Source organism: Rhinoderma darwinii, chromosome 3, assembly GCF_050947455.1.
Source record: "Rhinoderma darwinii isolate aRhiDar2 chromosome 3, aRhiDar2.hap1, whole genome shotgun sequence".
NCBI lineage: Eukaryota > Metazoa > Chordata > Amphibia > Anura > Rhinodermatidae > Rhinoderma > Rhinoderma darwinii.
In genome coordinates, this window is record NC_134689.1 from 95,521,370 (window position 1) to 95,543,146 (window position 21,777).

Sequence of the window (21,777 nt, forward strand, 5' to 3'; positions counted from 1 at the left end):
TGTTGGCTCCATGCATTTGGAGCAATGCTCTGTACTGTTGATGCAGGGATTATCGTACGATTTGGTTCTAGGCCTTCCCTGGTTGCAGTTGCATAATCCCACATTTGACTGGAATACTGGGGAGCTAACCAAATGGGGTAATGAATGTTGTACGTCATGTTTTTCTGTTAATTCTATTTCTCCCCCTGAGGAGGCGAATACGCTACCCGAGTTTGTTCAGGACTTCGCTGATGTTTTCTCTAGGGAGGCCTCCGAAGTGTTACCTCCTCATAGAGAATACGATTGCGCTATCGAATTGGTACCAGGAGCTAAGCTTCCTAAGGGTAGGATATTTAATCTTTCTTGTCCCGAGCGTGAAGCCATGAGAGGGTATATCCAGGAATCCCTGGCCAAGAGTTACATTCGTCCCTCTTCTTCTCCGGTAGGTGCTGGCTTCTTCTTCGTAGGGAAGAAGGATGGTGGTCTTAGGCCATGCATTGACTACCGTAGCCTGAATAAGGTCACGGTAAGCCTCTTACGGACCTCACTCGCAAAGGTGCTGATCTCCTCCACTGGCCTCCTGAGGCTGTCCAGGCTTTTGAGGTCCTTAAGAAGTGTTTTATCTCGGCCCCGGTGCTGGTTCAGCCCAACCAAATGGAGCCATTTATCGTGGAAGTTGACGCATCCGAGGTGGGAGTGGGTGCTTTCTTGTCCCAAGGTACCAGGTCCCTCACCCATCTCTGCCCCTGTGCCTACTTCTCCAGGAGGTTTTCGCCCACTGAGAGTAACTATGATATTGGCAACCGCGAACTCTTAGCCATTAAATGGGCATTTGAAGAGTGGCGCCACTTCCTGGAGGGGGCTAGGCACCAGGTAACGGTCCTTACCGACCACAAGAATCTGGTTTTTCTAGAATCTGCCCGGAGGCTAAACCCGAGACAAGCTCGATGGGCGCTATTTTTTACCAGATTCAACTTTTTGGTTGCAAGTAGGCAGGGACAGAATGGCGGGTAGATTAGGGCTCACTTTTCCGTTTCCCTACCCCCATCATTACACCATATGACAGTTCTGCATTGTTTGAATAAAAAACACCATACAGTGCACAAAGGCACTTTTTCACGAATTCCAACACTTACCCACCTTGTTGTCTTTCAAATAGTAGCGTTAGTGGTACATGGTGGGTTTATATATCAAAATGGGCGTACACACTATACATATACATACACACTGCACACTTGCAGGTATATGCACACTACACTGCACTGGCTTTAGCCACCATATGCTATTTCCTACCTCCTACTTACTGCAGACTGTTCTCCTGTATTATTGAGACAGCAACGGAAAGAAGCTGCAGGCAGTGTGCTCATTGCTGTCTTTGCTTCTTGCAGGGAACCCCCTGTGCAGAGGAATAGTACAGTATGTGGGGCTGAGTCGCCTGCTGGTAGGGGATGTCCTCAGGACCAACAAGACAGTAATAAAGCCTGTGAGGCTAAGGACACTCCTAAGCAGCAACTAAACAGATCATCAACACATCATCATCTAGCTGAGTGCAGATAACGTGTATGGCTATAATCCACTGAATTAAATGCGGAATGGAACCACAGTGTATATGATTGATACTGTCAGTAGCCAAAGCTGAAGTAGCTGCTGATTGGCTCAGTGCGCTATTGATGAATGAAGCAGCATCCCAGCGGTCCTGCTCTGCATCTAATTCAGACACTATCCTGTGTGCCGCCAGGTCCCAGCCCAGCGCCCAATCCCCTGCTGCCGCCAGGTATAAAAACAATTATCTTGTGGCAGCAGCATCTGCATATGAAAAAAAAAAACACAGATATTAATGAACTAGTGCCGCGCCCCTATTTCTTGCTGCCCTAGGCACCCGCCCTCTGGTCCCTTATTAGAAATACAGTAGACTGGCACATGATTCTGAAATGAGGATGGTTATACGGGTGCTACTATAAGCTATTAGAATTGTGCGTATTGTCAGCCTATATATTACATTTCCTTCTGTCTGAAAACAGTGCTTTTTGCCTCCATTTGCATTATCACAACCATTTACAGAAATTCAGTGGTGACTACTTTTTACTTTTATGTCTCAGGCAGCATAGGGACAGCAAAAGAAGTACTCCAAAGCAAGGTATACAGTAGCCCAGACCTGTTTTTTTTTTTTTATTGACCCCTGTGAGTATGACATGGGGGAGTGGGGATATACAGCGTTCAGCCATAACATTAAAACCATTGACAGGTGAAGTGAATTAATTTGATTATACCTTTACAATGGCACCTGTCAAGGGGTGGGATATGTTGTGTTGGAAGCAGGACAAATGGGTAAGCGACTTTGACAAGGGCCCAATTGTGATGGCTAGATGACTGGGTCAGATCATCTCCAACACGACAGGTGTTGTGGGTTGTTCCCGGTATTTATTGGTAAGTACCTACCAAAGTGGTCTACGGAAGGACAAAGAATGAACCAGCGACAGGGTCATGGGCACCCAAGACTCATTAATGTGCATGGGGAGCATGTCTAGTCCGATCTTACAGAAGAGCTACTATATAATAAATTGCTGAAAAAGTTAATGCTGGCTAGTAACACATTAGTCAGTGTGCCCATGCTGACCCTTGTCTACTGCCAAATGTGACATGAGGCAGGTGAGCATAAGAACTATATCATGGAGCAATGGTAGAAGGGGACCTAGTGTGATGAATCCCGTTTTATTTTATATCATGTGGACAACCAGGTGTGTGTTCGTCGCTTAACTGGGGAGAGATAGCATCAGGATGCTCTGGGCAATCTGCTGGAAAAGCGTGGGTCCCGGCATTCATGTGGATGTTACTTTGACGTGTACCACCTACCTAAAATTAGTTGCAGACCAAGTACACCTCTTCATGTATATGGTATTCCCTAATGGTGGTGGCCTCATTCAGCAGGATAAAGTTCCCTGCCACACTGAAAACATTTTTCAGTAATGGTTTGAGGAACATGACAAAGAGTTCAAGGTTTTGACTTGGCCTCCAAATTCCACATATCTCAATCTGATTGAATATTTGTGGAATATACTGAAAAAACAAATCCAATCCATGGAGGGCGCACCTCGCAAGTCACAGGACTTAAGGGATCTGCTGCAAGCATCTTGGTTTCAGATACCACAGGACATCTTCAGAGAACTTGTGGATCCATGCCTCGACAAATCAAAGCTATTTTGTTTGCATGAGGGGACATACACAATATTAGGCAGGTGGTTTTCATTTTATGGCTGAACGGTATATAGTCAAAGGTTAATTTTTAGGTAAAGGTGTTCTTTAAGCTGCTGTGACATCACTAGAACTTTGTGAATAGGGTTGCTTGTCATTGGATAAAAGCTGCACATGATATGGAAAACTTATTTGCCTGAACTCCTGCAGTCAGAACTTGTAGTGGAAGCAGGAAAAATTTAGGGGCCCCAATCTTTCCCATGGAGCAGGCCTCAGCAAATCAAATCTTTCTGATATTCTGGTCTTAAAGGGGTATTCCCAGAATCGACAATTATCACGTATCCACAGGATATGTTTTAATTGCCTGATTGCTGGGGAGACCCCCACTGTTTGCGAGAATGGGGATCTTGACCCCTCAGTTCCTCTGCAGTGAGGAAGGCATTGAATGCGGCAGCGGTCGACAATGCACAGTGCTGCCCCATTCAACGTATTGGATTGACGGAAACAGACAAATACAGCACTTGGCTACTTCCGTCAATCTTACAGACATTAAATGGAGTGGCAGGCGCATTCTCGACCGCCGCTCTATTTGAGCTCCTCCTCACTATGTGGGAGTACCAGCGGTGGAGCCCCCAGCGATCAGATAGTTATCACCTATCTGGTCAGGTGAAAATTGTCGAATCTGGGAATACCTTTTTAACGTCTAAAGGGAAAGACACTCGAAAAGCAAGTTAACATATGTTGGTTGCAGTGCATTGGTTATGTTTTTCCCCTAAAATTTAAGATGGATCCAAAGAAAAAAAAAAAAAAAAAAGAGTATGAAATAAACTTTTACCATTCTACCCTATTTGACCCAATCTTGACATTTAAAAAAAAGAAAAAAACAATTGCAACAGGGATTTGAAAAAACAATTATACCAATCCTGAACAACTCCCTTAAACATCATTCGCAGTACACCCCCCCCCAGTAGTCACAGCACAGCTGTGCACCCACTTAACAGTAGGTGTAGCCTTAGCAAAAGCTACAGCTGTACCTTCCTTAACAGTTATCATAGCAGTGTCAGCTCTCTGCCCTTCAGTAATCACAGTAGTGACCCCAAAGGTAGACACAGCAGTGCCCTGATCTCTCACCAGTAGTTACAGCAGTGATCCCCAATTTCTTCCAGTAGTTACATTAGTTCCCAAAGAAGTCAATGAACTATCCCACAATATTAATTACAGCACTACACTATATGGACAAAAGTATTGTGTCACTTACAGGATCTTTGATGACATCCCATTCTAAATTCATAGACATTAGTATGGAGTTTGTCGTCATCGCCCCCCACCCCCCCCCCCCTCCATTGCTGCTAAAAAAAACTTCCACTCTTCTGGGTAGGCTTTCTACAAGAGTTTGAAGTGTCTGTGGGAATTTTTTCCCATTCACCCAGTAGAGCATTTGTGAGGTCAGATGCTGATGTTGGATAAGAGGGCCTGGCTCACAATCTCTGTTCTAGTTCATAGTTCAGGTGTTTAATGGGGTTGAAGTCAGGCTTTGTACGGGTCAGTCAAATACTCCCAAACCAAACTCACCCAACCATGCCTTTATGGACCTTGCTTTGTGTACAGGGGCACAGTCATGCTTAAACAGCAAAGGGCCTTCCCCAAACTGCGAGATAGAGAAAGGTGATCCGTCACTACACAGAACATGTTTCCACTACTGCAGAGTCCGGTGGCGACGTGCTTTACACCACTCCATCCAACGCTTGGCATTGCCCTTGGTGATGTAAGGCTTGCAGACAGCTGCTCAGCCATGGAAACCCATGCCATGAAGCTCCCGGAGCACAGTTTTTGTGCAGATGTTAATGCCAGAGGAGTTTTGGAACTCTGCAGTTATTGTGTCAACAGAGAGTTGGCAACTTTTATGCGACCCTGTTCTGTAACTTTATGTGATCTGCCACTTTGTGACTGAGATGTTGTGGTTCCTTAACGCTTCTACTTTGCAATAATACCACTCACAGTTAATCGTGGAATATCTAGTGGGCGAAGAAATTTCACAAACGGACTTGTTACAACGGTGGCATCCTATTACAGTACCACGCAAAATTTCAGTGAGCTCTTTAGAACAACCCATTCTTTCATAAATGTTTGTAAAGGCAGAACGCATGGCTATGTGCTGGATTTTATACACCTGTGGCAATGGGACTGAGTGAAACACATGAATTCAATGATTAAGAGGTGGGTCAATACGGTTGTCCATATAGTGTATCTCTATCAGCACTGTGTCTATTCACTAGTGCCCACCTACTACTCACAGCTGTGCCTTCACCACCTTTCCCCCAGTAGCTGCAGCAGTGCCTCCCACCAGTAGTCTCAGAAGCAACATGTTCCCAGCATGTGCCTTCTGCTAGCTGCAAGTTGAATGCGAGCAGTCTATTACGGGCTGCTGCGGGTAGATTACTATGCCTGCATCAGTCTCTGCCAACATCAATCGGTGCAGGTGGAGCACACAGTGGGGGGAATTTACTAAGGAATCTCTGACAGTTTTCAGGAGTAGAAAAGTCGCAATTTGCATAAAAAATATTTATTTGCACAAATTTTGCATCTTTTTTTCGCAGCCTGCAGCTTTCTTTGTGGGGGCACCTACAGCTTGAAACATTTACTACAATTTACACCAGAAATTAGCACAACTGATAGTGGAAATATGTCATCTGGCGTAGATTACCTTTTCTGACAGCCAAAGATGCAACAAATGTATTAAGAGGCCTTCGTCCCTTAATAAATTGATTGCATCTTATTCCAGCAACGCTTATTTTAAGACTGGCGTATGAAACGCCAGTCTAAGTAAATCTGCCCTAGTGCTCTCACCATCTGACGGCCACGGTGTGCTCTTTCTGCCCAGCAGACAGTCTTTGTTCACCTGCGCCAGGGAAGCTGGAGCTTGATGCGGTCAGTGACAGACAAGCTCTATGCATTTGGGCATGAAGGAAGGCCCCGTCATCAGGGCTGATTTTCTAGTCACCATGGCAACAGGGCTCTTTCCAGCTCTGCTATAGAACAATTTTTTAAATAAAACCCCTAGTACTGTCTAGAGGATCCGTACACTCCACTTTAACTACTTATGAAATAAACAAAGTAGCAACAGGTCCGCCACAATGTTTTATGGCAATAAACCGTGCCAGATTATTTTCTAAGAAAGGAATAGTTTGATAGGGATTTGTTACTGGCTACAAAATAGAGATCTATGTTCTGTGACGTAGGCTGTAGCACAAGTCTATTTGTGTCACTATATATTCATTGCATGCATCCTGTTTCTATTTACACACCGCTACTATCACGACCTTGTGTAAAACCGGAGAAACGTATTACTGAGTGCAAGTGATACAGATTGCCAAGGATCTATAAAAGCACAGCATGACCTCAAAGCTGCCTATTCACTGGCCTACCCTATTGTGTACATGCATTAAACATGCACAGTGGCTGAAGCTTCATATTTTTCGATGAAGAGGAATAAAAATAGGAATAACAGTCTCATAACTAGGACTCCATATTGTGGAATTTCTGCAATATATATGAATGATTCATCTCGCGAAAGATTATTATGTTTCAGGACGGCTTAGATATCATTTGTGTAATGTAAATTGGTAATAGAAATATTGTTGGCGAACATATACTGTATAAGGCTTTTAATCACTGCCTGACCCAAAGCTTAACCCCCTTACTGACCAGGCATATCTTCAAGTTTTAGCCATGTGCCAATTTAATAGCAAATTTTTTGGTCTTATTTTTTTCAGAACATATGTACAGAGCTTCGATACTGTGTAATAAAATAAGTGATATATTTAACTCTAAGGGTAAGGGCCACACTGAGTGGCCTGGCCGTGATGCGACCAACAACCACGCAGGCACCATGTTCGTCACGGTTGTCAAACAGCATGTTAATGGCCCCGCGTTATTGTGGGGAAAAACGACCCTTTACCTGCAAAATTGTGTCTATAAAGGGTGTATTCATTAATGGCCGCATGATTTTGCAGTTAAAGGGCTGTTTTACCCGCAACAAACAGGTTGTTTGACAACGGTGCCAAACATGATGCGGTTGTTGACCGCATCACGGCCAGATCAATCCCGCTGTTTGTGGCCTTACCCTGATGGAGTGGTAGAGGAATACTCTGCAGGAATTTTAAAAACGTCCTTGTAGAGATAGGTGTGGACCACGAGGACGTGTGTAGTCTATTGGCAGTCAGAAAATGTTTTGACATAAATATCCCCTACTATAGTGATAATTTCTACTCACATGTAAAAGTTTGGAATCACTGAAAATTAAATTATGAACTTTTGAAAAAATGTGTTATTTTATTAATGTTCAATTACAGTAATTTAGAAAAAAATATATATACAGTACTGTGCAAAAGTTTTAGGCAGTTGGGGAAAAATGCTGCAATGTAAGAATGCTTTCAAAAATAGAAGTGTTAATAGTTTTTTTTATCAATTAACAAAATGCAAAGTGAATAAACAGAAGAAAAATCAAATCAATGTTCGGTGTGACCACCCTTTGTCTTTAAAACAGCATAAATTCTTCTAGGTACACTTGCACACATTTTTCGAAGGAACTCGGCAGGGAGGTTGTTCCAAACATCTTGGGGAACTAACCACAGATCTTCTGTGGATGTAGGCTTCCTCAAATCCTTCTGACTCTTCATGTAATCCCAGACGGACTCAATGATGTTGAGATCAGGGCTCTGTGGGGGGGGGGGGGCCATATCATCACTTCCAGGGTTCCTTGTTTTTCTTTATGCTCAAGATAGTTCCTAATAGCATCGTCTGTATGTTTGGGGTCGTTGTCCTGTTACAGAATAAATTTGGAGCCAATCGGACGCATCCCTGATGGTATTGCATGACGGATAAGTATCTGGCTGTATTTCTCAGCATTGAGGACACCATTAAAGGAGTTGTCCCACAAAACACATGTATCCCCTATTCACAGGATAGGGGATACATGTGTGATCGCTGGGGGTCTATTGACCGGCGCTCTATTCATTTCTATGGGGCTGCCGGACACAGGCCCTGGATGTCCCATAGAAATGAATAGAGCGCCAGTCAGGCATGTGCACAAGCGCTCCATTCTCATGGGGCACTTCGGGGGAATTTGGTGCCCCGTTCCCATCGCTGGGGGGTCCCCCAGCAATCACACATTTATCCCCTATCCTGTGTATAGGAGATACATGTATTTTGTGGGACAACCCTTTTAATACTTACCAAATTCCCGACTCCATTTGCTGAAATGCAGCCCGAAACTTGCAAGAAACATCCACCAACCTTTACTGTTGCCTGCAGACATTCATTATTGTACCACTCTCCAGCCCTTCGGCTAACAAACTGCCTTCTGTTACAGCCAAATATTTCAAATTTTGACCAATCAGTCCAGAGCACCTGCTGCCATTTTTCTGCACCCCAGTTACTATGTTTTCATGCATGGTTGAGTCGCCTATCCTTGTTTCCATGTCAAACATATGGCTTTTTGGCTGCAATACTTCCATGAAGACAAATTCTGGCCAGGCTTCTCCGAACAGGAGATGGGTGAACCTGGATCCCACTGGTTTCTGCCAGTTCTGAGCTGATGACACTGCTGGACATTTTCCGATTTCTAAGGGAAGTAAGCATGTGTCTGTGATCTGCTACACTAAGTTTTCTTGTCCGACCTATTCGTTTATGGTCCTCAATATTGCCCATTTCTTTACAAATCTTAAAAATCTTGAACAGCGCATCTTGAAACCCTAGTCTTCCACAACCTCACCTTTGTAGCAGAGTTTGGCTGTTCCTCACCCAGTTTTAACCCCTTCACGCACGTGGACGTAACTGTACATCCTGGTGTGGGAGTTGAAGTATGTAGCGGGCTCACGCGCTGAACCCGTTCCGTACGCTGCGGGTGTCAGCTGTGCATTACAGATTGCACTGTTCCTGGCCGTTTAACCACTTAGCTACCACGGTCAATAGCGACCATGGCATCTAATCTATTAGAAATAGGCGGCGGCCCCCTCCGACAGCACATTGGCCTCCGTGACGTGTTTGGGGGTGACGATGGTTGTCATGGCAGCTTGGGAGCCTCTGTTAAAGAGGCTCTGTCACCAGATTATAAGTGCCCTATCTCCTACATAATCTGATCGGTGCTGTAATGTAGATAACAGCAGTGGTTTTTATTTTGAAAAATGATCATTTTTGAGCAAGTTATGAGCTAGTTTAGATTTATGCTAATGAGTTTCTCAATGGACAACTGGGCGTGTTTTTACTTTTTACCAACTGGGTGTTGTACAGAGGAGTGTATGAGGCTGACTAATCAGTGTCCTACACTTCTCATTGTTCCAGCCCAGCATGATCCACAGCACAGTTGCTAAAAACACAATACACGCCCAGTTGGAAATAAGAGAAAACACGCCCAGTTGTCCATTAGAAAGGCTCATTTGCATAAATATAAAATTGCTCATAACTTAGCCAAAAATGATAGTTTAAAAAAAAAAAAAACTTTACTGTTATCTACATTGCAGCGCCGATCACATGCAATAGGAGATAGGGATTTGATAATCTGGTGACAGAGCCTCTTTAATATTTTAAAATAGTAAAATGTTGGATCTGGTCATTTCTAATAATGCAGAGTTTGTTGGGAATGTCAATGTTCGTGAAAACCTTGGTAACCGTGATCACAATATCACAAGTTACATTTTACCTATACTGTAAAAAACAAACACAGGCTGGGAGGGCAAAAACACTTAATTTTAAGAAGGTCAATTTCCCCAGGATGAGGGCTGCAATTCAGGATATAGACTGGGAAGAACTAATGTCAAATAATGGGACAAATGATAAATGGGAGATTTTCAAATCTACTTTGGGTAATTATAGTGCAAAATTTATTCCTATAGCTAACAAGTATAAACTACTAAAATTAAACCCCACATGGCATACACCTTCTGTAAAAAGGGAAATACATGATAAAAGAAAGGGCATTTGAAAAATACAAATCTGAGGATACATCTGTAGCCTTTTTAAATTATAAAGAGCGTAATAAAATCTGTAAAAAGGTAATAAAATCAGCAAAAATACCAAATTAAATTAATGAATACAAAAATTAGTCAAGTATATAAATGCAAAAAAGCCAAGGTCTGAACATTTAGGACCCTTAAATAGTGGTAATGGGGAGTTGGTCACAGGGGATCAAGAGAAGGCAGAGTTACTAAATGGGTTCTTTAACTCTGTATATACAACAGAAGAAAGAGCAGCTGATATAGCCGTGCCAGTGCTGTTAATATATCAGTTGATATACTGAATTGGATGAATGTAGATATGGTCCAAACTAAATAAAATAAATGTGCACAAGGCCCTCGGACCAGATGGGTTACACCCTACAGTTCTTAAAGATCTTAGTTCAGTTATTTCAGTCCCCCTCTTCATAATCTTCAGAGATTCTCTAGTGACTGGTATAGTGCCAAGGGACTGGCGCAGGGCAAATGTGGTGCCCATTTTCAAAAAGGGCTCTAGGTCTTCCCCGGGTAATTATAGACGAGTAAGCTTAACATCCATCGTAGGGAAAATGTTTGAGGGACTATTGAGGAACTATATACAGGATTATGTGACAAAAATAGTATCATAAGTGACAGCCAGCACGGTTTTACTAAGGACAGAAGTTGTCAAACTAACCTGATATGTTTTTATAAAGAGGTGAGCAGAAGTCTAGACAGAGGGGCCGCTGTGGATTTAGTGTTTTTGGACTTTGCAAAGGCATTTGACACTGTCCCCCATAGACGCCTAATGGGTAAATTAAGGACTATAGGTTTAGAAAGTATAGTTTGTAATTGGATTGAGAATTGGCTCAAGGACCGTATCCAGAGAGTTGTGGTCAATGATTCCTACTCTGAATGGTCCCCGGTTATAAGTGGTGTATCTCAGGGTTCAGTGCTGGGACCGCTATTATTCAACTTATTTATTAATGATATAGAGGATGGGATTAATAGCACTATTTCTATTTTTGCTGATGACACCAATCTATGAAATATAGTTCAGTCTATGGAAGATGTTCGTGAATTGCAAGCGGATGTAAACAAACTAAGTGTTTGGGCATCCAGTTGGCAAATGAAGTTTAATGTAGATAAATGTAAAGTTATGCATCTGGGTACCAACAACCTGCATGCATCATATGTCCTAGGGGGAGCTACACTGGGGCATTCACTTGTTGAGAAGGATCTGGGTGTACTTGTAAATCATAAACTAAATAACAGCATGCAATGTCAATCAGCTGCTTCAAAGGCCAGCAAGATATTGTCGTGTATTAAAAGAGGCATGGACTCACGGGACAGGGATGTAATATTACCACTTTACAAAGCATTAGTGAGGCCTCATCTAGAATATGCAGTTCAGTTCTGGGCTCCAGTTCATAGAAAGGATGCCCTGGAGTTGGAAAAAATACAAAGAAGAGCAACGAAACTAATAAAGGGCATGGAGAATCTAAGTTATGAAAAAAGATTAAAAGAATTAAACCTATTTAGTCTTGAAAAAAGAAGACTAAGGGGGACATGATTAATCTATATAAATATATCAATGGCACATACAAAAAATATGGTGAAATCCTGTTCCATGTAAAACCCCCTAAAAAAGCAAGGGGGCACTCCCTCCTTCTGGAGAAAAAAAGGTTCAACCTGCAGAGGCGACAAGCCTTCTTTACTGTGAGAACGGTGAATTTATGGAATAGTCTACCGCAGGAGCTGGTCACATAAGGGACAGTAGATGGCTTTAAAAAAGGCTTAGATAGTTTCCTAGAACAAAACAATATTAGCTCCTATGTGTAGAAATTTTTACCTTCCCTTTTCCCATCCCTTGGTTGAATTGATGGACATGTGTCTTTTTTCAACCGTACTATGTAAAATAAACTTTTCAGTGGTGGACAAAAAATATAAAAAAAAAAAAAACACTTGTCCCATTTTCCCTATAAAGCCATGTCAATTTTTTTATAATAAACAAAATTGGTATCGGTGCATCCGTAAAAGTCCTATTACAATATAACGTTATTTAACTCGCACTGTGAATGTCGTAAAAAAAAATATTGAAAACGACAGAATCCATGTTTTTTAGTTAGCTTAGCGATATATTTTTCTGTATTCATATGTACCAATAAAAACTACAGCTCGTCCCGCACGAATAAGCCCTCACACTGCTCATTCAATAAAAAAAATATAAAAGTTATGGCTTTCAGAATATGGCGACACAAAACTAATTTTTTTTAAACAAATAGTTGTTTCTTAGTAAGGGTATGTTCACACTGACTAATTACGGACGTAATTCGGGCGTTTTTGCCCCGAATTACGTCCGAAAATAGCGCCTCAATAGCGTTGACAAACATCTGCCCATTGAAAGCAATGGGCAGACGTTTGTCTGTTCACACGAGGCGTAATTTACGCGCCGCTGTCAAATGACGGCGCGTAAATAGACGCCCGCGTCAAAGAAGTGACCTGTCACTTCTTTGGCCGTAATTGGAGCAGTTATTCATTGACTCCAATGAATAGCAGCGCCAATTACGCCCGTTGAAGCGCCTGCACATGCCGGTACGGCTGAAATTACTGGGACGTTTTCAGGCTGAAACATCCCCGTAATTTCAGCCGTTACGGACGCCCTCGTGTGAACATACCCTAAAAGTAGTAAAACATTAAAAACACTATAGAAATTTGGTATTGCCGTAATCATATTGACCAGCAGAATAAAGGTAAGCTGTCGTTTTTACTGCACAGTGAAAGATGGAAATTCAAAACCCTCCAAAAAATTGAGGAATCACAGTTTTTTTTTCATTTTCCCAGTAAATTATATGGTACTTTAAAGAGGCTCTGTCACCACATTATAAGTGCCGTATCGCCTACATAAGGAGATCGGCGCTGTAATGTAGGTCCTGCACTCCTCTCCATTCATTTACACAGCAGCATCGCGTTCTTACTAGAACACGATGTGCAGCCACATACACAGACATTAACGTTAATCAAGTGTCCTGATAATGAATATACATTACCTCCAGCCTGGACGTCATGTGTATTCAGAATCCTGACACTTCTGAATCTTTTCTGTGAGATTTCCAGCAAGGGAAACGAAATCTCGTTTACCTCGTAATCTCGCGAGATTACGCGTGGCTTGCTGGAATCTCACAGAAAACGCCCACTTGGTCGAAAGTAAAAACTCGCCCACTTGGGCATTAAGAATCTCATTAGCATAAAGCTAAAAATCGCTAATAAAGTGGTTTAAAATAGATCGTTTTTCTAAATAAAAAGCATTACGGTCACCTACATTACAGCGCCGATCTCCTTATATAGGAGATAGGGCACTTATAATGCGGTGACAGAGTCTCTTTATATAGTTCTAATAGTAACCACAACTCTTTTTGCAAAAAAATAAGCCCTCACACTACTTCATTGACAGAAAAATAAAAAAGTTATGGTTCTTGGAAGGCGAGTTAAAAAGAAAAAAGAAAAAACTAAATTTACTATTCACACGTGAATCTGTCACGGATTCAGTCTCCCATTCATTTCAATGCGAGGCAGATGCTTCTATTTCCCACTAGCTGATTTTTTTCAGCTGGCAGACAAAAGAAGTGTCCTGCCCGATCTTTGGGCGAATTCCGCCTAAACCTCCCATTAAAGTGAATGGTAGTAGGAATCTTCCTGCTGACGGTAGGAATAATTCTGCGGCGGGAACCGCCAAGCAAAATCCGCTGTGTGTACATAACCTAACAGACATCGTATTGTTTGCATTTGTCAAATGTCATACCAGGGGTTATTTGAAGCAAGGCTACAGTGTCCTTTCTATTCATAGCCACATTGAATCTCACCACATTACAAATGGATGTGACACAGCAGTAGTTACAAAGCTGCTGTATGTCAAAAAGTGTAAATTATTTTTAATAAAATGTATTTAGAAAGTTGCAACAAACACACTGATACACATTTGTATTTAAAAAATACAAAAAAAAAAACAATATTAACAAGGTGTACATAACCTTTAAATAGAATTGAATAAGTGACCATATAATTATGATGGGAGACTCCGAATAGTAATGCAGGAAAGTTGGAAAGGCTAATATTAAAGTAAAATATAACATTAGCATATGGCATATTGTATAAATCAAGTTTTTATTCTAAATGTATTTATTATTTTTGGTAGTTGTATGTTTTTCTTTTTATCCGTATAAAGAAAAATTGGAAACATTGCTGTTTTTCCACTTGCCACTGGAACACACATAATATACACAATTTCTTGTCTTCTGCAACTAAATTTTAAGCTTTGCTGATTAAACTTAGGCAGAGTCAGCAGAGTCATCTCATTATTATTTTAGGGCATGGGATTTAAATCATATCTCTATTGTACTCTAGGAGGCCTACATAAGGCAGAAGTGCAACACTATACATCGTACACTCAGATCAGTTCCCTACCACTCACTGGTCTCTAAGGGAACTATTGTACTCTACTTATTCCTGGAGAATGTATTAGTTTATGGGCACTATTCTGACCATTAACTCCCGTTCATTGCAGTTGTCAGTGAAGTAAAGCATTACTTTTTGAATGTCTTTCTATGCATAGCAAGCATAAAAAGACAAACAGTCAGACACTTCCAAATGCACCAGATTTTACAAGAGAGCACTTTTTAATAAATTAGATGCAATTCTCACCAACTACTCTTCAATTTCATTATTTCTCTTCTGCATTAAACTAAAATTAAACATGTGATACATTTCCTTTAATTGAGCCATCCATTTGTTGAAATAGATATGGCTAAAACTACCTGTAGGCATTCAGAAAGTACAGCAATAGAAGATTCTCAATCAGAAACTAAGATGTCCCAATTGCAAGATAATATAAAATCTCCCAAGACAGAAAAAACCTTAGGCCTGCAACCTGAAGTGCGGTTTTTCAATCCGCAGCATGTCAATGTGTGTTGTGGAATCGCTGCTTTTCTGTTTGCGGGTTTTCCCCATTGAATTCAACGAGGAGGTAAAACTTTCAGCAGATAGCAGATATTGCGATTTTTGCAGCGGAAAAGCTGCGATTCAGCCGAAAAAAATCGCAGGTGTACAGACAGGCGCGAGGCAGTGACGTCATCGCGCCTGTCTGTGTCAAGCCGTGGGTGGCTGTTGTTACATAGTGAATGGTAGAGCAGGGACCAAACAGTCCCCTTCTCTACCATTGGATTTAACTGTATCTGTGTCCGGAGCATACAGATACAGTTGAAACCAGGAGAAAAAAAAATGCGTATGATAATGTCGGTTATCTGCGCTGAATTTCGGTTCCATTTTTTTTTCTTCGATTAATTTCCCAGCACTATAAAGCAGTGCCGCTGTAGTACTCTACTAAGGGAGGGTGGTGGCAGATTATTCCCTACAGGTTTATAACCACAACATGGCATCAGACCCTCCTCTTCCTCATTTATCATCATCCCCCTTTCCCTGTTACCAACCCCTCCCCTTATCTCTCCCGATACCAGCTCCAATTACTCTGCCTTTTAAACCCATCATCTCTCCTATGCTTTGAGTCCAACCTAATTAGGAAAGGTTATTATACTTGGGGTTATATAGTTTAGAAAAAATATGGTTTAGGGGCGATCTAATTACAATGTACAAATATATAACTGTTCAAGAAGAGCCTTGATGCCTTTCTTGGAAAATATAATATTACAGGTTCAGAGTACTAGATTCTGTGGATGTGACATTGATCCAGGGATTTGGATCAAAACTATAGATTATAGGTTGGATTTAGTGTCTTTTTCAACCTTATTAACCATGTAATGGGCCGTTCACATATGTCCGGCGTCCCCTTCAGTTTACCTCCGGTGTGTTGAAGAAAAGCCGGAGGCAAACTGATGCTAGAACGGATCCCATAGCTTTCTATGGGATCTGTTCTGGCATCAGTTGTGGCGCCATATGGCGTTACCTGCAGCGTTTTTGGTTCCGGCTCCCAGGAATACTTTAATTGTGGCCGGATGAACGCCAGGTGCTGCCGCATCCACCATCCGGCAGCACCCGGCGGGAATGTGGAAATGAGCTAGGAGCGGAATCCACGGTCATAGCATTGCCGGGGATGCTGCTCCAGATGGAGCCCCTGATGACTACCCCCCCACCCGTCCCGGATTCACACTGCTCCGTGCGGCCGGGGGTATGTCCCGCTGTCAACTGTGTTTGCGTCCTCGGGACGCAGACAAAGTTGAACTTAATACTGAAGCAGGGAACGATCAGGTTCAGAATGAGTTCAGAGCGGAAGAGCAGAGGGAGCTCTACTGCTCGCCAAGAATTCCCCAGGCACAGCGCTACTTTAAGCACTATGCTTGGGGAAGCCCTTGACATCACTGTCCATACATGGACAGTGCCGTTAGTGGCTACTGGTTGAGCGGAATCCCCATTGCCGATGATCTGGCCGGGGATTCGGCTCCTAGAGGAAACCCCTGAGGTTACTGTCCATATATGGACATTTACGTCAGAGGCTCCTCCTGGAGCATCGGTGATGCTGTGCCCGGGGCTTCTGTTCTGGGAGTAAACCCTGACATCACTGTCCATATATGGACAGTGGAGTCAGGGGGTCCTCCGTGAGGGAATCCCCGGACACAGCGTCGGCAATTCTCTGGCCGGGGATTCCTCTGCTAGAGGGAGCTTCAGTGGCGCTATCTACAGAGGAAGGGGGTAGCACTATGTACAGTCGGGGTGGCGCTATCTACAGGGGGGGCGCTATGTGGCACAATCTACATGGGGCGCAATGTGGCAGAATCTACATGGGGCACTGTAGCACATCTATAGGGGGGCTGTGTGACATGATCTACAGGGGCTACTGTGGCATTATACACGGGGTACTGTGGCATTATATACAGAGGGCACTGCGGCATTATCTGCAGGGGTGTTTGTGGCGCTATCTACAGGGGGCGCTGTGTGGTTCTATCTACAGGGGGCGCTGTGTGACATTATTTACAGGGGGTACTGTGGCATTATATAAAGGGGGTACTGTGGCATTATATACAAAGGGCACTGCGGCATTATCTACAGAGGCATGTGTGGCACTATATACAGGGGGGTGTAGCACTAAAGAGGGCACTGTGGCATTATCAACAGGGGGGTGTGGCACTATCTACAGAGGGCACTGTGACACTAGTTACAGGGGGTGTGTGGCATTATATACAGAGGGCACAGTTTTATTATCTACACATGAAATTTATCTGTTTTTAAAAATTTGTCAAAAACACGGAATGGATACAAAATGGCATCAAAAACGGGCGTAGATGGCTGTTTTTAATGGCCGACACCCGGACCCTGTTGTGTGAATAAAAACAACAGCAATCCCTGCGTGTTGTGGGGTGGGTAGGAGATGCGGGGTAGTATTGGGTAGCTGTTAAGGCGCCAAAAACTATCTACTCCCTGAAGTTATGGCTTGTGTTTGGCATCTTTTCAGGCTCCCATGGCTGCTTCGAATATTTGATCTGAGGTCAGTGGACAGCAGCTGCCTTCTGGGCTCTATCTCTTGGCGCCGGCCTTGGCACTGCACTGAATATAACACGTGTGACAGTACAATGTGTGTGTGTCAGACTTCAGTGTAGCGCCAAGGCCGCGGCAGAGGAGAGCCCTGACATGATGCACAACAAGTATCTAATCTATGATGTATCTAATCTATCACAAACTATGCACCACTCTGATAAAATTGGCACATTTTCAGACCCTAGACTACCTTTTTGGTGGACCAGTGTGGTAAAAACTGATGTTAAAAGTGGATGGTAAAAACTGATGACAACTAACGACAACTGATGGTTTTGTAGTAAAATTTTTGAAAAAACCTGATGGAAACTGATACATTTTTGCATCAGTTTTTGCATCTGTTGTAATCACTTGAGAGACGAAAAAAACGGATGCTGATGCAACTGATATAAGTGAACGCAGCCTAACTAACCAGATAACCAGACACTTCTCTACTTTGAGGGTATTTGCCTTTAGCAAAGACAAATCACTTAGGTTCTTGTGCTATAAAGAGCGTACCTGATAAACTCTAGGGACTCCCCCAAATACTATCCTTCAGAAAAGAAAGCACAATTTCTTGGCACACATTTTGCGGCTTTTGCCACCTGTATTTACCATCCAAATTGAATACATAAGTATGGGGATCCTAACCCCATCGCACCACAGCACTCCAGGAGCAGAGACTCTGCTCCCCACCTCTTACTGTGACCAAGTTCATCTTCCCTGGCAGACCACCTTTTAAGGACCGGCTGTGCTCACCTGCCACAATCACCCTCTCCCAGGCAGAAGCCAGTCCACTAACAGACCTTCGTGGCTGCCTGAGACGGAACCGATACAGCAGGTCACTAGTGATAACTGTCCATATATGAATAGTTAAGTCACTGGAGCTTCATGACGCATACTTTTAACGGTGGCCTGTGATAGATGCTATAGGCCTTGCTCACACTGAGTTTTTTGCAGGTGAAAAATCTGCCTCAAATTTCCTTCAGTAATTTTGAGGCGGATTTTGACGTACCTGCAATCTCTTTGCCGTTCTTTTTGTGTCATTTTTCGGCCGCAGTCATTAAGTGCCGCGGGCAAAAAACGCAGCAAAAGCCGCTTTCTTTGCCTCCCATCGATGTCAATGGGAGGTCAGACATGGAAATGCCTAAAGACAGGGCATGATGCTTGAAATTAATGGGAGGTGTTTTTGAGAGTTCATGATGTATCTGTTAAACAGATACCATTAAAGCCTATAAGTGACAGCCTATGTATACCGTTTTCGTTGGGAGCTTTTTCCTGATGTATATGTTAAACATAGGCAAAAACATGATGTGCACAGGCCCTAACAAGTACTTCTTCTCTGACATGTCTTGATATAAAAGGCAAAAGGGGAATGAATATATATATATATATATATATATATATATATATATATATTCCATCTCAGCAGGATTACGGCAGAAAACTGGTAAAAAGGTTGCAGATTTTAGTGCACACCATAGTTGCGCTAACATTTTTAACCTTTCTCGCCACATTCCGAAAGTGGTAAAAGACGGGAGTGGGGCTTAGCCAAAGGAGCGCGGCCTCTGCTGATACGACAGATTAATTATAATTTACGCCAGAAAATAAGCAAAGTTTTGCAAAAAGTTAGAAGCTAAAACTAATTTGCTAATGACAAACATATCCCACGCATATAGGAACTCTAAAATAAAAAATCTGAACCTAATATGTTATAAATAGACAAAAAAATATATATATATAATTGTAGAAAATACTTTTAATGAATGAGTAATAATATAAAAATAATAAATAACTATTGTAACAACCTAATAGAAAAATAAGAACAACCATGAATTTATGAAAAATAGATGGTGTCCGAAGCCATGTGATACATGCAGATTTCAAACGGATTATGCGGATTTTGTGACTGTTTTGACCTACTGCACAGATCAGGCATGTTGCAGATTTACAAATCACCAGTATGCCCTTAAAAACCGCACAATATTTTTCTAGCTGCATGTGCATTGGGTTTTGTTAAACCCTTTTCAAATGCATTGTACCGTGCAGATTCCATTGTATGGGCGAATGGCCTGTGTGGACATATGGCCTAACATGATCAGTTTTTATGATCATTTTCATTTTGGATGTTGGCCATGCTATTGACTTGATTTGAATTTTTGGATATTTGGATTTTGCACATAGTTTAATATTCTTCCTCAGCTTTGTATAAGGTGCTGGTACAGGAAATTGGGGAGAATGCACGTATGTCTATGCGTAAAAAACTGATGAAGAGACAGATGACTGAGGCCCCATTCACACGAGCATGAATCACGTCCTAGAGCTGTGCGTTTTCACGCAGCGTGAGTGCGTTGCGTGAAACTCACTGCATGTCCTATATTGGTGCATTATCACGCACCTACGTGTCCATTGAAGTCAATGGGTGCTTGAAAACCACGCACCACACACGGATGCACATCCGTGTGCAGTGCGTGATTAACGCATCAATTTAGTTGAAAATTATAAAATAAAATAAAAAGAAGATGTGCTATTGCGAGTGCGTGAATAACTCACAATAAAGCACACTGGCTTTTTTTCACAGAAGCAAAAAAAATGGAAACCTAGCAAACGGAAAGCATCTAAATCAAAAGAATTAGCATTAAAATCAATGGTAATTCTAACGGAACCATTGCTTTCTGTTTGGACTCTCATTTATCTCTTCCTCCGACGGAAAAGAGTTAAACGTACTATAACGGTAATGTGAACTTAGCCTTCGTTTTTTAAGGTACTGTTAATAAAAAGTATACTTAAGTTTTCAACAAAAGGCAAGGGAATATCTTTTTGAAAAAGGGCCTTTAACAATAAGTATAAACACAGTTAGGGCCAATATAAAGTTTGGCATATACTGTAAACAATTGTATGCATTGTATTAAAAAAACGGAGCTTAAGAGGGAGGTATCGGTTGTATATTCATCATCAATATATGAATAGGTTTTTGGTAGCAATTAACTTGTAAAACGTCCTAACACAACACATGGCAAAATAAAAAACTGAATTTAAAAGAGGACTACATTTATGATGAATAATATTGAGAGGTATAATTAATAGAAAGGACATTAGGAGTTAATTTGATCTAGGGAATTTACCAGACTGCGTTGCATAAACAGGAAGTAATTGATAGTGTCTCACCATTGGATTTTTATAGCACTAACCCAATATATGTTTAAGGATCTGGATTTAAAGGAATGTATCGTCTGAAAATTACCTATTGTTGAGATCAGGTTTTTATGTTAAACATACTTCTAAAATAATTTTTTTTTTTTCTTTCCATGGCACTATCTATAATTAAAATAATGTCTGAAATCTTGTGGCTTTAACACTCAACGGTTTGGTCACTGAGCCTCACAATAGACTGACACTTCCTGTTCTGTAGAGATCACTTCTCAGCAGACATCTCATTATAGTCACAGGCAGGATTACAATAAAAGGTAACGCCTATATATAAATAACACAGGATGCACCATTGACAATAGTTGATGGACAAAGCTCCCCTCCTATCCCTTCCGGCACAATGACCTCTGCACATGTCAGAGAGCATGCCCACAACACTCTCTCATAGAAGTCAATAGGAAAATTCATGACTGCGTATTCTTATGTCTATGTGGCTGCTATAGAGAAAACCTCTGGACTGCTCCTTACAGCTCAGCATGTAAAGAAAATAGAATAAAAAATATACAAAACAAAAACAGATTAGAAAAAAGTTTCTGTTTATATATTTAAAGGGAGTCTGTTATCAAATTTTCACCTCCCAAATGGCTAATACCGCTATATAGGGAAGGAAACATTCTATGTGGTTTTTGCTTAGAATGCAGGACGCTTCCTGGCTAGCAGGACTCTTCAATGTTCATTTACACACTAAAAACACTTATTAATGGTTCAAGATAGGCTCATTTGGGAAACATAGATATGTTTGAAAAACTATCATCGTTCCCTATATTGCGATATTTGCAGTTTGGGAGGCGAAAATGTGATGACACTCTTTTTAAAACTTATTAGCTATGTTATTGATGATGGCATTATATATATATATATATATATATATATATATATATACATATATATATACATATATATA

General features: G+C 41.7%; 1 protein-coding gene across 6 annotated transcripts in view; it reads left to right on the forward strand.

The window, feature by feature from the left end:
• Window positions 1-21,777, forward strand: part of PRR7 (proline rich 7, synaptic) — a 54,365-nt gene that overhangs the window by 22,035 nt on the left and 10,553 nt on the right. The gene's annotated exons all lie outside the window — the stretch shown is intronic.